Raw genomic sequence first — 16,116 nt, 5'->3', positions numbered from 1 at the left:
TAATAATTCATTAAGCATATGATTAACTTATTAAGCATATACTTAATGCATTAAGCATATGCTTAATGAATTAATGTATAATGTAATAATACATTAAGCATATTCTTAATGCATGAATACATAATGCATAAACCTTAATGTATGAATGCATAATGCATAAATGAATACATAATGCCTAAATCTTAATGTATGAATGCATAATTCATAAATCTTAATACATGAATGAATAATACATAAATCTTAATACATGAATGCATAATACATAAGCTTATGCATAATGCATTAGAGCACAATGCATTATACATAATCTTAATGCATTATGCATAAGCTTCATGATTTATGTATAATGCATTAATAAGTACTAGAGGCTAAAAAAACTTACGAAATAATCCCTGGCATCCAAAGATGCAAAAATAACAAAGACTTCGGTCAAGGGCTTACCTCTTATGGTTTTTAGAAGCTTGTATGTGGTTGAGGGAATTTTGAGAAGATCCCCTTAACCTAGCCAAGGAATGCCTTGACCTAGCCACAAAAAGAAAAACATTAGTAAATTATTTATTTATAAACAACTATTAATACAACTAGTTAAGCATACAAGAGAGCATACAAACATATAAGAGAGTAAGAAATCATACAAGAGAGAAAGCAAGCATCTAGAGGTAAGAATCAAACCCTAGGTTTTAGTTCACTTTCAAACACAATATTAAAGAAAAGAAGGAAGATAAGGATATGGTACATGTACTTTGCTATTGCCTTGCTCATGTGGCTTGTAGAGGGAGGCCTTTCTTCCTTGTGAATGGGTTTTCTTGTGAAGGGAGAAGAGGGTTTGATCGTGAAAAGAGAAGGGGGTTTTCTTGTAAATGGAGAAGGGCTTGTCAAGGTGAGAAAAGGGTTTTGTTATGTGACAAGAACTTGTGAAGGTGAGAAGGGGGTTTCCTGTTGAAGGTGAGGGCTTGTGAGAAGAGCTTGAGAAGCACTTGTAAAAGGAGAAGTGGATTGTTTTCTTGCGATGGTGAGGGAGGACTTGTGAAGGGATTGTAAGGGCAAGGGAAGGAAAGGGTGCTTTAGCCTACATAGGGTCAACCTGTAAATGTATGCAAGGAGATGATTTGAGAAAGAAAAAGCATGTGGTGTAGCACATGGGAGGGAGGTATCTTATTTTTCTCCCTAGTACATGGCTATGGTCATGGGTATAGCCGCGCACATAGCTACGTACTGGGACAAAATTATAGAGAGCTATTTTTGTAGATTCTAAAGATCTATTTTTTTGTTTGATGAAATGGAATGAAGTGTTCATACACTTTTGTATTTTGGATGTTGACAACTAGGTGCCCACCATGCATAGACAACCATTAATGCCTTCTTCTTCTAATGATCACATGGCACCTGACAAAGTAGGCATAGACAACCATTAATGCCTTCTTCTTCTAATGATCACATGGCACCCGACGAAGTAGGCATGAATGGTTACATTAGAAGATTCCATGTCCATGTGAGAGATGGAAAGGAGAAATTATGCATTTACAACGAATCACAATAAAGCATGTGCAAGATACGTCTGATTCAAAGATGTACAAAACATTTGGAGAGTTCGATGAATGTATATTGCATGCTATTATGCAAATGATTTAGGTATTTTAAGGTACTCCATGTTTTTTAAGATGAGGACAAGAAGGAGACACATCATAGAATGAGGGATTCTATGCCTCATTTGTTAATCACTTTGGTTAACATTACTTTTCAAGCAGGGCTACGCTCATTGTAACTCATCTTTTGTAACTGTGCAAAGTGCTTAATGTAAAAGAGACATAGGATGACCGATCTTATGGCTTGTGTAATGCCGGTCATAGGAAAGAGTTGTACATAGAGCTAGGAAGACTAGTTTTGGGCCCCCAATTGTACATGGGAGGCCGTCCATTGTAAACTATGAGCTCTTGTATATAAGACATTTGATGAAATACAAAAAGGGGACAATCCCATTAGTCTCATTTGAGTTTTGACTCTCTCTCTCTCTCTCTCTCTATCTTCGTCTCACTCTTATGAGCTTGTGGATGTGTGCTTTCTTGTGGTTTGCTTGCATGCTTAATTGTCGGTGTGTGCTTGTAGAGATGGTGATGTTGTAGCTTCTCTCCTTCTCTCCCCTCTCTTTTCTCTCTACCAAGTCTCTCTTGTATGCATGTGGCATGGAGTGAAGGTTGAGATTTCCATAGCTCTCTCCTTCTTGCTCTCTACCTAGCTATTGAATCTCTACTTAGGTGACACAAGTAGAGGTCGAGTGAGCCCCTAGCAGCTTCACATTGAGGACTTAACCCTCATTAGGATTGGCTAAGTGCACCTCTCCGAACTTGACCCTTACATGTTGTTTCTCTTCTTCTTTTCCTCTCTCTTGTGTGCAAGGTAGTATGTTAGGATTAACATCATTACTCTATGATGAGTGGATGCGATTACATAGAGGCTTTAGAGACCTCTATGCTACAATTGGGGTAAGCTCATGTGCTCGACATGAGAAATAATGCCTTCATCAATGGCACATAAAGTTGATGAAGATTTTGGCATGAACGAGATGATTGATGACTTCTTTGAGAAATAAGGAGAGGAGGATCTCGAAACCACACTTGATGAAGATCAATTGTGACAAGTCACTTGCACTCCACTATACAAGGGGTATGCATACTCCACCCTTTGTGCAACCTTGGAGTTACTAAACTTGCAAACTATGTATGGTTGGAGCATTGCTAGTCACGTTACAGACCTCTTTTGGTGGGTCCTTAGCATTTGTTGTTGTTAGCAATTTATAATTTTGACATACTATACCCTTTATAAATAATACTTGAAATTCTTGTAAACCCTTTATAGGCTTATTGAAAAGGTACTTCCTTTTGACAAGAAGATGTCAAACACAAGGGAGTGTGCTAGGAGTGCATTGACGACACTTGGCATGGACACAATGATTGTGTGTTATTTAGGGGTTCCCACAAATATGCAAATCAATGTACAAAATTTGGAGAGTCTAATCACCAAAGTGGTTTGTAAGGTACGATGATTTCTCAAAAGGTGTTGAGATATTTTCCTATTATACCCCGCATTCAACACATGTACTAGTGTAAGTCTATTACCGAACTCATGACATGGCATGCACATAATCGTTTCACTGATGGTACGATGAGGTTCCATGTGGATTCACCGGCATGAAAACACATAGAAGAGGAGTGGTCAGAATTCAAGGACGAGCCATGTCACTTAATGACTTGGATTGGCTACGAATGGATTCAATCCATTTCTCAAATTGACATCATGGACCACATGGCTAATGGTAGTAGTGAACTACAATGTCCCTGCTTGGAAGTCAATAAAGAAGGGTGATGCTAGCTCTTCTCATGCCCCTAGCAAGCACAAGGTCAAGAATATGTATGTGTACCTTGAATCTTTGATTGAGGAGCTTGAGACACTATGGCATGGAATTAAAGTGCATGATGTTTCCTGATCACTTACACAATGTAGCATGGTGGTGAAGGCAATTTTAATGTGGAGAATACATGACTTTTTGGGATATGAAGAGTGTTCCAATATGTTTTCTATGCTTAATCATATTTCTATGATTTTAATTATTAAGTATGAGTTGGCTCTAAAAAAAATTATTTGTGCATTATGCGTAATTAGGAATCACAACATCCGATCATAATGCTTGTCTGATTTATGGACCATCTCCTATTACATCATGGCCTATGTATCTCAAGAAAGTCATGTATGAAGACCATCACCAATTTTTCCCATTTGATCTCATGAGTGAGAAGCTTGTTCCATATACAAAAGGAGCCCCCCCACATCCTCTAATAGTAGCTGATTGTGAAGTATTATGGAGAGGATCGTCCTATACGCCATTGTTGGGAATGACAAGGCACTCAATCTTCTTTCATGTCTCATATTGGATAAAGCTAAGAATTAATCATCTTTTAGATCTGATGCACATCATAAAAAATGTAGCATCAAATATTTGGGACCACATAATTGACGAGGGATTCTTTAGTGGGAGAACTTGAGATTTATTGAATTCCTCCCCACAACTTGGCCAATATTTCAAGAGAATGGGAAGGTAATTTTACCTAAAGCAACTTGGATCTTGATAAAGAACAAGTAAAAGAGAGTGAAGAATCAAATCACCTCCTTTTGTACCCCTACAAGTGTCATGCATTCTTTAAAGAGGACATTCACAAAAATAAAGAAGAAAGGAGAATCTCAATTATATGTTAAAAAAATGCATGATTGACACAAGGTGTTTATAGTTCATTCTTTCCAGAGGCATTAATGAGTGTGGAGAGAAAAAAAGTGCATGAGGTCATCTACAAAACCGAGGACGGTGGTGAGGTATGAAAAGGTAAAATTCTAACATGGCTTTATTTTTCTATTGCACTAGTTTTTAAGACATGTCATGCTAATTAAATGGGCTTAACTTCATCTTAGATGTACATAAGATACATCCATCCACTATTGATGCAGCTCATAGTGTGGCAGTGTGCATGATTGAGGAAAACCTCCCAAGAACTATCGTCACTAGTCAATTACATCCTTGTGGTACACTTGATAGATGAAGTGTTATTGTGCAGTGTTGTTCATGCATGGTGGATGTTCTTCATTGATAGATGAAGTGTTATTGTGCAGTGTTGTTCATGCATGGTGGATGTTCTTCCTTGAGTGTTTCATGAAGACCTTGAAGGACTTTCTTAGGCAAAGAGTTAGGCGAGAAGGAAGCAAGTAGCATGTGTCCACATTTTAGAGTATCTTTCTCGAGTGGATCCCACAACGCCACTATTGTGGAGTAATGAGGATGATGGAACACATGATGTCTCACGTACCACAAGGAAAAGGAAGATTAAGGATAATGGACATATCAATGTTAAATAAGGTGAACACATTTTGTACTCTCAATAGTGAAGTTATGAAGAGGTGGGTGGCAAGGTATGAAGAGGTGAGGAGAAATCGATATGAGAAAAGGAGCATTTAGGATGCGTTCGAGAGGTTTGCCATTTCCTCCAGAGCATGTATCACTTCCAAAATATTATACCATTGATTGGATTTATGAAGAAATAGAAAAGTCCAAAGAACATGAAGAGATGGTGACAGAAGAAAAGTAGGAGTATGCAAGAGTATGCGAGCCTCATGTAAGTGTGTCTCTACTTTCTCTTTTTTTATTTAAGTAGAATCTCATGATATGGTTATTTAATATCATAAATATATTTCATTTGGTGTTGGTGGTAGGATAAGGTATACAATGTCATGTGGTACGAAGGAAGGCATTTCCATAGTCAACACATAGATACAAAGAGAAATACCCAAGATTGTGGGGTATATGACAAAATTGGAGCAATGCTGGATTATTATGGCATGATTTAAAATGTCCTAAAGGTTGGATTCACGACATTCAAAATTTTTATATTGGATGTGAATTGGTTCAAGGATATGGTTTGTGGAGGCACTCAAGCAATTGTGAAAAGGCATCCAAATGGATTCCATAAAAACTTGGCAAACATAGAGAGACACATTTGTGCTACCTCACCATTGTAAAAAAGTAAATTCTAACCATAAGATTTGTGCTACCTCACCATTGTAAAAAATTAAATTCTAACCATAAGATTTTATTATATCATCCTTATGCATGTTTAATTTACACTTGATGTGTTTCTTCTTACAAGGTTGTGTTTCATGCGGATATAAATGATAAGAAATGGTGGTATGTCCTACAAGTTTCTCCTTGTTCAAAGTGTATTTTTTAGGATAGGGATGTTGAAAGAAGGGAGGAAGGAGATTACTCGTTAACGTGGAGTCAAGAACACAGGACATTGTTTACATGGCATCCAAAACATAGGTGAAGGTCACCATGGAAGCTTTCATGAGCAAGACTTAATCGATATTGAGTAAAGATGATAAAAGTGATTATTACAACTTGGCCTTATAATTGTCTTATATACCTTGGCCTCCTTTTCACACCTATTAATGCCTTGGACTCCACATTGGCCATGCCTAAGGCCCATAATCCTTTAACACTTTATTACAAACCATCCCTACCCATAAGTTTTATCCTAAAAACCTTATAACATTTAGGCTTCCATAAAAGTGCTCAAATACATGTCCACCAAGTATGTGGAAAAGAATAACTCATTTGAGAACATTTCCAAGTGATCCATGGCTATAAAATGCTCCCAATGGCCAAAAAACTGCATCTTAAGCATGCAAACAACCCCAACTTGCTCTCCATGATTGTACCTCACTTCCAAATGCAAGTTCCATCATCTCCAAGTAGTATGAAGCTCTAACAGTGATTTACAAGAAATTCTAGTAAAAAAAGTCACTGTTATGCCTCCTCATTTGATCCATAAAATGCACCATAATGCCTTCATAAACTTCCAAGATTGACATGGGTTTCCATTAAGCTTCATCGTTGGGTAAAACTCTCCATTTGACAAGGTATTCCACCAAATAAAGGTTGCATAACAGCTTCTCTCTAGTGCCCACCAACACCATTTCTGGTATATATTTAATCCTACCTTCCTCATTCATTAGAGGTAGCCCATCTTGTACTTCCACTATTGGCCCCACATAAGCCTTTGATTGAGAGAAATGAAACACATGATGTCTACGTATGGTTGTTGATAGTAATAGCTTATAAGATGCTTTCCCAACTCTTGTCTCAATCTTGTATGGACCATAGTACCTATGCGTTAATTTTGTGTTTGTATTACCCTTGAGAGATGTATATCTAATTTTGGGTATGTGTAAAATCACCCAATCTCCCATATTGACTTCCACAAATCTCCTATAGGCATAGACATATTGCTTCACAGTCCTTTGAGCATTCTTCAAATTATCCTTGCATTGTTGTATGAGGATTTACATTCTTTCCACCTCATCCTTTGCATTTTTATTTGCAATCGCCTCCCTTTTATCACCATTGGTGCATTCAATTTGTACCGATAACTAGCCTCAAAGGTCAGCATGCCAATGCTTACATGACTTGTGTTATTTTGTAAGAAATGTCGGCCAAAGATAACCACTCATCCCATGCATGTTGAATATCATGAAAAAAGTGTCTTAAATACATCTCCACCCACTTATTGACTCTCTTTGTTTGCTTATCGATTTCTAGGTGATAGGCAATGCTAGGAGTAAACTTGGTACCCACCATGAGCTCAAATAGCATTCTCTAAAATAAACCCATATACTTGGCATCTCTATCACTCACAATTTGTTGAGGCATTCCATGAAACTTGAATACAAACTCCAAAAATTACCTTGCAACCATAGATGTCGAATGGGTGACCTTGGTAGGAATAATGAAAGCTCCTTGCCCCCTCTGCACATCAAATTTAGGGGTGCTAGCAGCGGAAGTAGCAACTTCATGCGCAAGACAGACTCCCACTCGAGGCCTCACCCAACGGATGTCCGGACAAGAGACTAATCCCTCGCTTCTCCCAAAATCGAACCCGAAAAAACTTCCCTTGTTTGTAAGATTCCTCCCTCCAGCTTTTGAGGTGTGTAGGTGTAAGAACCTCCCCTTCTGATCTTATAATTATTCCCCTCTCTGAAATAAAAGAAAGATCATGTTTTACCCTGTTTTGGCCTGGAGAGGGAAAATGTCTAGATGGAGGTAATTCAAAATTGAGATATTTTTGGATATAAAAATCCTCCTAGTGTCTAAAATGATTTTCCCTTAAACAGAAATTCAAAAAGAACTTTCCAATGTGCAATTGGAATTAATTGAAAATAGGTATAAAGGACCTTACTTAAGGGTCTAGATTTTCAGAAATTTTTGGATTATGGTCCAATTAAGGTTCCTATGGGCCAATAGGATCAATCCAAGTGTAGGGAGGAGATAAATTGAAGAATAAAAGAAAACCCCCCCAAAAATGAGTAAATGCTCACATAAGATGAAGAGTGGACTAAGGACCAAAGAAAACAATTAAAAATAAATAAATTTTGACACCTTAGTGTGGGGATCTCCCCTCATGAAGTAGGCACCTTTTTCTCATCATTACCCCCAATTTTCAATAAATAAAATGAGATATTTTCATCTCTCCTTTCTCCTATTTCAAAACTAGATCTAAAAAGTAAGCTGAACTGACCCAAAAATGGTCAAAAATTGACCAAACTGATCTAGAAAATTCTAGAATCAGTTTGCTTGGTTAGAGGCTCACTTTTTCCTATAAATAGAAGGCTCTCCCTTTGTAAAAACTTAATGGTGTTTATGCACTGTTACTCTGCTCCTGTCCTGAGCCATCTACATTGAATTTTTTAAGAATTCAATTGTTTTTGGCCTAATCCTCTCCAAAGTGAATTGGTGGCCATTCTTGCTCCAAAAAAGAGTAGAACCCTCCATCCCTCAAGCCAAAGGAGAGCTTACAAGCTCCATGTAAGCTAATTTGAAATCTTACTTGTTTAATGAAGAATCTATGGTTTTCTTAATTTTTATGTTTTGCAGATGTTGAATTAAATTCAAATGCTATGCCTTTGATAAAAAGGCCACCCCCTTCTCCTCTTTACATTCCAACCTTTCTCAATCCTAGAAAGATTAACTAAAGGATTAATTAAACTCTTTTTATTGTTCACTCTCTTGAATTTAGAAAATTGTGTAGATTAGGGTTCTATAAATCTAATTTGGGTTAATTTACGTTAAATAAAGAATGATAAAAATGAAAAATGGTCAGCCATATGAAGGAGGTTATGGTAAAATTTTCCAGAATTTTGTGGAAAAGAAAGTTTATTTTTATGTTATTCCAAAAGAGTAATTCCCACCATTTTTGCATCTAAAAGAAATATTCTAATTACTCCATGTACATATTCACCTATGAATATGCATGGATATCACTGATATTAATTATTAAATTTTGTTTTATGCATAAAAAGATGCATAAAGGTATTTTTTTTAACAAAAGTGTTATTCTCATTAAATTTGAATTTTATGCATAGAAAGATGCATAAAGGAAATTTTTTTAAACAAAAGTGTTATTCTCATTAAATTTGAATTTTATGCATAGAAAGATGCATAAAGGTATTTTTTTTAACAAAAGTGTTATTCTCATTAAATTTGATTTTTATGCATAAAGGATTTTTTTAAAAAATTACAAAAGTGTTATTCTCATTAAATTTATTTTTTATGCATAGAAAGGTGCATAAAGGATTTTTTTTAATTACAAAAGTGTTATTCTCATTAAATTTGATTTTTATGCATAGAAATATGCATAAAGGATTTTTTTTAATTACAAAAAAGTTATTCTCATTAAATTTAAATTTTATGCATAGAAAGATGCATAAAGTTTTTTTTAAATTACAAAAGTGTTATTCTCATTAAATTTGATTTTTATGCATAGAAAGATGCATAAAGGAAATTTTTTAATTACAAAAGTGTTATTCTCATTAAATTTGATTTTTATGCATAGACACATGCATAAAGGAAATTTTTTAATTACAAAAGTGCTATTCTCATTAAATTTAATTTTTATGCATAGAAAGATATATAATTTTTTTTAAAAAAAATTACAAAAGTGTTATTCTCATTAAATTTGATTTTTATGCATAGAAAGATGCATAAAGAAAATTTTTAATTACAAAAGTTTTATTCTTCTTAAATTTGAACTTTATGCAGAGAAAGATGCATAAAGGATTTTTAAAAAAAGTGTTATTCTTTTTAAATTTTATTTTTATGCATAGAAAGATGCATAAAGGAATTTTTTATTATAAAAGCGTTATTTTTATACAAACTGATTTTTATGCATAAATAGATGCATAAAGAAATTCTTTTTTATTTAAAAGTGTTATTTCTATTAAATTTGATTTTATGCATGAAAGGATTTTTTTATAAAAGAGTTATTCCCACTGAAGTTGATTTTTATGCATAAAGAATTTTTATATCAAAATTGGAATTCTCTTAAATTCCATGTTTAAATTCTATGAGTATTTGATAAATGAATAATTAAATACTCTAAGAGAGAAATTTCTATCGTTTTATATTCACATGGATTGTAAAAAGAGAATTCAGGAAATCTATTGAGATCAAAATATTCAGATAAATGATTAATCTTTTTCTCATTGGAATTCGTAACTAATTTAGAAATTGGTTAAGTGAATATTCAAAGAAAGAAATTCAGTAAAATAGTAAATGAATTGTCAAACCTTTTCGAGAAAGATAGATCTAGAAAAATCTTATCTGACTCGAACCTTGAATGAGACTATGAGACCAAGACCAAACTCTTTCGTCACTTTTGAGGAAAGAAGGTGTGACCAGTTTAGAAAAATACACTCAAAACTCCCGCCAAATTTGAAACTAAGTTTGAGACCCTTCGAATTGATCTATGGATCAAGGTTATAGAATTCGAGGAATTCTGGTATGAAATTCAGAACTCCGATCAAGAAGTTTTGGGGATACTGATTCAAGAAATACTCCTTGTATTCAAAAGAAAATCAAATTGAAAACTTGCATAGAAATGAGATGTGATGTGAATCACAGATAGATGTGAATGAATGGATGGATGTGGATGTGTATGTGAAGAATGGATGTGAATGTGTATGTGAAGAATGGATATGGATGTGTATGTGAAGAACGGATGTGGATGTGTATGTGAAGAATGGATGTGGATGTATGTGAAACAATGGATGTGAATGTGTATGTAAAGAATGGATGTGGATGTATGTGAAAGAATGGACGTGAATGTATATGTGAAGAGTGGATGTGGATGTGTATGTGATGAAAATGGATTTAAATGTGTATGTGAAGAATGGATGTGGATGTATGTGAAAGAATGGATGTGAATGTGTATGTGAAGAATGGATGTGGATGTATGTGAAAGAATGGATGTGGATGTGTATGTGAAAGAAATGGATGTGGATGTGTATGTGAAAGAATGTGATATGATGTGACATGAATATATGTGGATGTGAAGCCATAGATATGAATGTATGGATAGATATGGGTAGTCGTACATGTGAACGATTGGATGGATGTGGATGAAATGAGATGAGATGTGTATGAATGAGATATGATGTGGATAGATATGAATCAGGATGTGAATGAATGAGATGTGATGTGAAATGGATGTGATATAAATTGGGATAGATATGAATAGATAATATGTGATGTGAATGAATGTGATGTGATGTGATATGAAACGGGATAGATGTGAATGATGTGATGTGATGTGAATATTCAAAGAAAGAAATTCAGTAAAATAGTAAATGAATTGTCAAACCTTTTCGAGAAAGATAGATCTAGAAAAATCTTATCTGACTCGAACCTTGAATGAGACTATGAGACCAAGACCAAACTCTTTCGTCACTTTTGAGGAAAGAAGGTGTGACCAGTTTAGAAAAATACACTCAAAACTCCCGCCAAATTTGAAACTAAGTTTGAGACCCTTCGAATTGATCTATGGATCAAGGTTATAGAATTCGAGGAATCTTGGTATGAAATTCAGAACTCCGATCAAGAAGTTTTGGGGATACTGATTCAAGAAATACTCCTTGTATTCAAAAGAAAATCAAATTGAAAACTTGCATAGAAATGAGATGTGATGTGAATCAGATAGATGTGAATGAATGGATGGATGTGGATGTGTATGTGAAGAATGGATGTGAATGTGTATGTGAAGAATGGATATGGATGTGTATGTGAAGAATGGATGTGGATGTGTATGTGAAGAATGGATGTGGATGTATGTGAAAGAATGGATGTGAATGTGTATGTAAAGAATGGATGTGGATGTATGTGAAAGAATGGACGTGAATGTATATGTGAAGAGTGGATGTGGATGTGTATGTGATGAAAATGGATTTAAATGTGTATGTGAAGAATGGATGTGGATGTATGTGAAAGAATGGATGTGAATGTGTATGTGAAGAATGGATGTGGATGTATGTGAAAGAATGGATGTGGATGTGTATGTGAAAGAATGGATGTGAAAGAATGGATGTGAAAGAATGGATGTGGATGTGTATGTGAAAGAATGGATGTGGATGTGTATGTGAAAGAATGTGATATGATGTGACATGAATATATGTGGCTGTGAAGCCATAGATATGAATGTATGGATAGATATGGGTAGTCGTACATGTGAACGATTGGATGGATGTGGATGAAATGAGATGAGATGTGTATGAATGAGATATGATGTGGATAGATATGAATCGGGATGTGAATGAATGAGATGTGATGTGAAATGGATGTGATATAAATTAGGATAGATATGAATAGATAATATGTGATGTGAATGAATGTGATGTGATGTGATATGAAACGGGATAGATGTGAATGATGTGATGTGATGTGAAACGAGATAGATGTGAATGAATGAGATGTGATGTGAAACGAGTGAATGAATGAGATGTGATGTGAATGGATGAGATGTGAATGAGATGAGATGTGAATGAATGTGATGTGATGAGATGTGGATATGGGTAGATGCGAGTGGATGAGATCTGATGAGAATAAATGAGGAAAGATGTGAATGATGTGATGTGATGTGAAACGAGATAGATGTGAATGAATGAGATGTGATGTGAAACGAGTGAATGAATAAGATGTGATGTGAATGGATGAGATGTGAATGAATGTGATGTGATGAGATGTGGATATGGGTAGATGCGAGTGGATGAGATCTGATGAGAATAAATGAGGAAAGATGTGATGAGATGAAAATGATGTGATTGGATGAGAATGGGAATACATATGAAATGCATGTGGATTAACACTAGTTTGGTACCAAAACAGGACACTTAAGTGTCCTTTTTTGGGGGTTGCAAAAAAAATCAAACTTCTAATGTAGGCTTTAAAAACCAAAATGCTTCATTGGGCATGTAGAACATAACCCTATGCTTATGTAAAAAATGCTAAACATATAAAATGCCTTTTTATTTAGAAGTACATAAGCAACAAAGTAGCATATGTCTTGAAAATGAACATTTTTCAGGATTTTTCCAAATATGCAAGCATCATTCTCTCAAAAAAAAATCCAATGATATCAATAGCATTTTTTCCAAGATATTTTGATAGCATACATCAGTCCAAGGAGGTAGAAGTTCACCAAAAAAATCATTTTCCTTTCCTAGAATTTTTTTCAAAAAAGTTGCATAAAATCAGCAAAAGTAACGCATATTATCAAAACTCAATCACGCCACTAAAAAATAATGTAGCCCTATCAATGAGAATGTTGATTATTGGTTTTCATGCTTGAGATGAGATAAATAAGCCATAATTTGATGTGTATGACACTAACTTAGCCTCCACTTAAGTAGGTTCTTATCGCCTAGTTCTAAAAAAACTGTAAAAAATAAAAATGCAAAATATGATCATCTTTTATCAAAAACTAATCATAACTATGCTTGCACAAGTAGTCTACACCTATAGTTACAACAAATGATGCACTTACACAGCTTTCCTCTTTGATGAAAATCAAAATTAGGCTCATAATTAGACATTTTATGTATTAAAAACAGGTTGCGCAAAAGGCCATGTATGAGAAGAGGCCCAAAAAGTGGCTCTAAAGTTTTGAAAAATTCAAAACAAAGTAGTATTTACCCTATATAACATGGGTGCATCTCAAGTTTTACATTATTAGCTTGCATATGGAAGGAGAAAAATTCATGCTCCACCTGTATAAAAAACGTCATTTTAATATTAGCGAGTCAAAAATTTATGTCGTTTGATGATTCTAGGATTTAGTTTACATCATGGGCTTTCCATCAAGCCAAGTTTCATGATCAAACTATGTCCCTTCTAAAAGTTATGTCCAAATTACTACTATTTTTTGAAAACAGCAAAAATCATGCATTTTATCAGCATGTGTCTAAGAAAATTAAAATATTGCCTTGCAAAAGCTAAGAAAAGTGCAATTTAAAAAATCTCAAGGATTTTTTGGGTCTTGAGGAACATCTGTGGATGTTAAGCATTTCAAAACTCTTAATAGATTGCCCACAAAAATTCAAGAACTTTTCAGGACACTTTAGTGTCTCAGGACACTTAAGTGTCTATTGCTGGGGAAGCATTTTGACCATCTTGTGAATGAGGTCATGATAAAGTTGCAACAGTTGACGGAGAGTCAATGGAGGACATCTCGCATAGCAAGGTCGGTCGACGTCTTGACCAGCCTCGGTTCGATGTGGACCAATGTGGAAAGACGAGAGTTCATTATAGAAACTGTATTTATGACCTGTTTTTAAATGACTGTTTTATGTCAAGATTACTAGGGAAGCATTTTGACCGTCTTGTGAATGAGGTCGTGGGTGGAGACCTAGCTGATAAAGTTGCAACAATTGATGGAGAGTCAATGGAGGATGTCTCGTGTAGAAAGGTCGGCCGTTGATTTTAAATGGTGAGCTTCCGGTACGGTGGATGAGGGACCAAGGAAGCGGCCTATGAGTGAAGCGCTAGGTGACGTGTGAAGGATCCTAGAGGGTGCTGACCATACGGTGCTCGGGCTCTGGGTCGCCGAAGATACCCACACGTGCGTCGTGGAAGATATTGGAACAAGGAGTAAGAGTTGTTTTCTGAATTTGGGCATGGATCTGGTTGACCTTGTTGATCCTCAACGGATGAGTCCATGGCTCTTTTATATGGATCTGTTGGTTGACCTTGCTGATCCTCAAAACGGATGAGTTCATGGCTCTTTTATATGGATCTGTTGGTTGATCTTGCTAATCTTCAATGGAGATTCCATTTTGATTTTTATAAGTGAATATATTGTCGGGTACTATGAGCTAGGAACTATTGAAAAGGCCCCTGATGAGTGGATAGGTGTGGTGAGCGTTCTGGTTGCCAATGATGCCATAAGTACATCGATGAAGGAAAATTTAGAAATTAGGATTCAACTGGATATTTTGGAGGATTATGATCAGTGATACTATAGTTTCATTAAAACATTATTTTAAAGACAGCTGAATCTGTGAAAAAGGCAATTTCATATTGGGTGTGTAAGTGGTGTGACTCTATGAATATCCGGCTAAGGGGCCTGGGAACTCTTTTCCCTGGTACCCGAAAAAAAACCTAACCAAATTCTTAAATGGATCCCATCACTACAGTGGTTGGGCGGTTGGCTAACCCACGGGACTGCTGGACGGGGTTAGGCTGGACTGATGGATCCCTAAAACAAGACTCAATTATGTTATGGTACAATAGATGAAGTAAATCTCGGATAAAAAATAATATAGAAAAGAATCAACGGTTATGCCTCTCTCAATGAGGAAAAAAGCGTTGGTCTCTATGATCCAAGTGCAAGTATTTTCCTTGATCTGACTATGATACTTACGGGTTCGGTCAAGTCAGTTCAGTTAGTTAAGGCTCTTGACTACGTTAGAGTAAAAAAATATCCTGGAGGAATCGCCCGTGCTTTCCAGGCGAGGGAAGTTTTTCTGAGTTCGGTTTTGGAAGAACCGAGGGATTAGTCTCTTGTCCGGATATCCATGGGCGAGGCCCCGCGCGAATGAGGGACCCCGCCCCACGCAAGAAGTGCTACTTCTGCTGCTAGCACCCCTGAATTCGTTGTACGGAGGGGACAGGGATCTTTAGTTGGTATCAGAGTGAATTGGCTAAAGTGGATCAACCGAGAAGCCAAAAATGTCAAAAATTTATGAAGTAACAGTAAAAAGTTGAAAATGTGATGAAATGCATACAAATTAATATTCAAACTGAAATTCATAAATTAGTAATTGGGTCTTCAAATGGAAGTACTGCAATTGCATGGAATCCCTGACTTGCTTGAGGCCTAGACATGATGGTATATACCTTATAATTCCAAGGACCGTGACTACCCATATATACCAAGGGTATAACTGTAGCTCTTTACTGGCAGTATATACGAGTAAATCTAAGACCTTGAAATTATAAGCAAAAATGCTATCCAGATGATGAACTCGAATGTGGTTGATATGATTTTAAAAACTCTGGTTGAGAACTGATGAGTTGATTTGGATTCTGATTAAAAAATGATGATTCCTGAATTTTGGTTGAAAAGCGATAAGCTGAGCAAAACCACAATGAAGATGAATGAGACGAGTCCTTGTGATGATGTTCGTATAACTGGAATGATGATAATGACTTCAGCAAATCACTATGAGATTAGTGGATTGTGTTGATAG

This window comes from Cibotium barometz, chromosome 16 (assembly GCF_041138505.1).
Source record: "Cibotium barometz isolate CiBa-2024 chromosome 16, ASM4113850v1, whole genome shotgun sequence".
NCBI classification, from domain to species: Eukaryota; Viridiplantae; Streptophyta; class Polypodiopsida; order Cyatheales; family Cibotiaceae; genus Cibotium; species Cibotium barometz.
Note: the sequence above shows the minus strand (reverse complement) of the source record.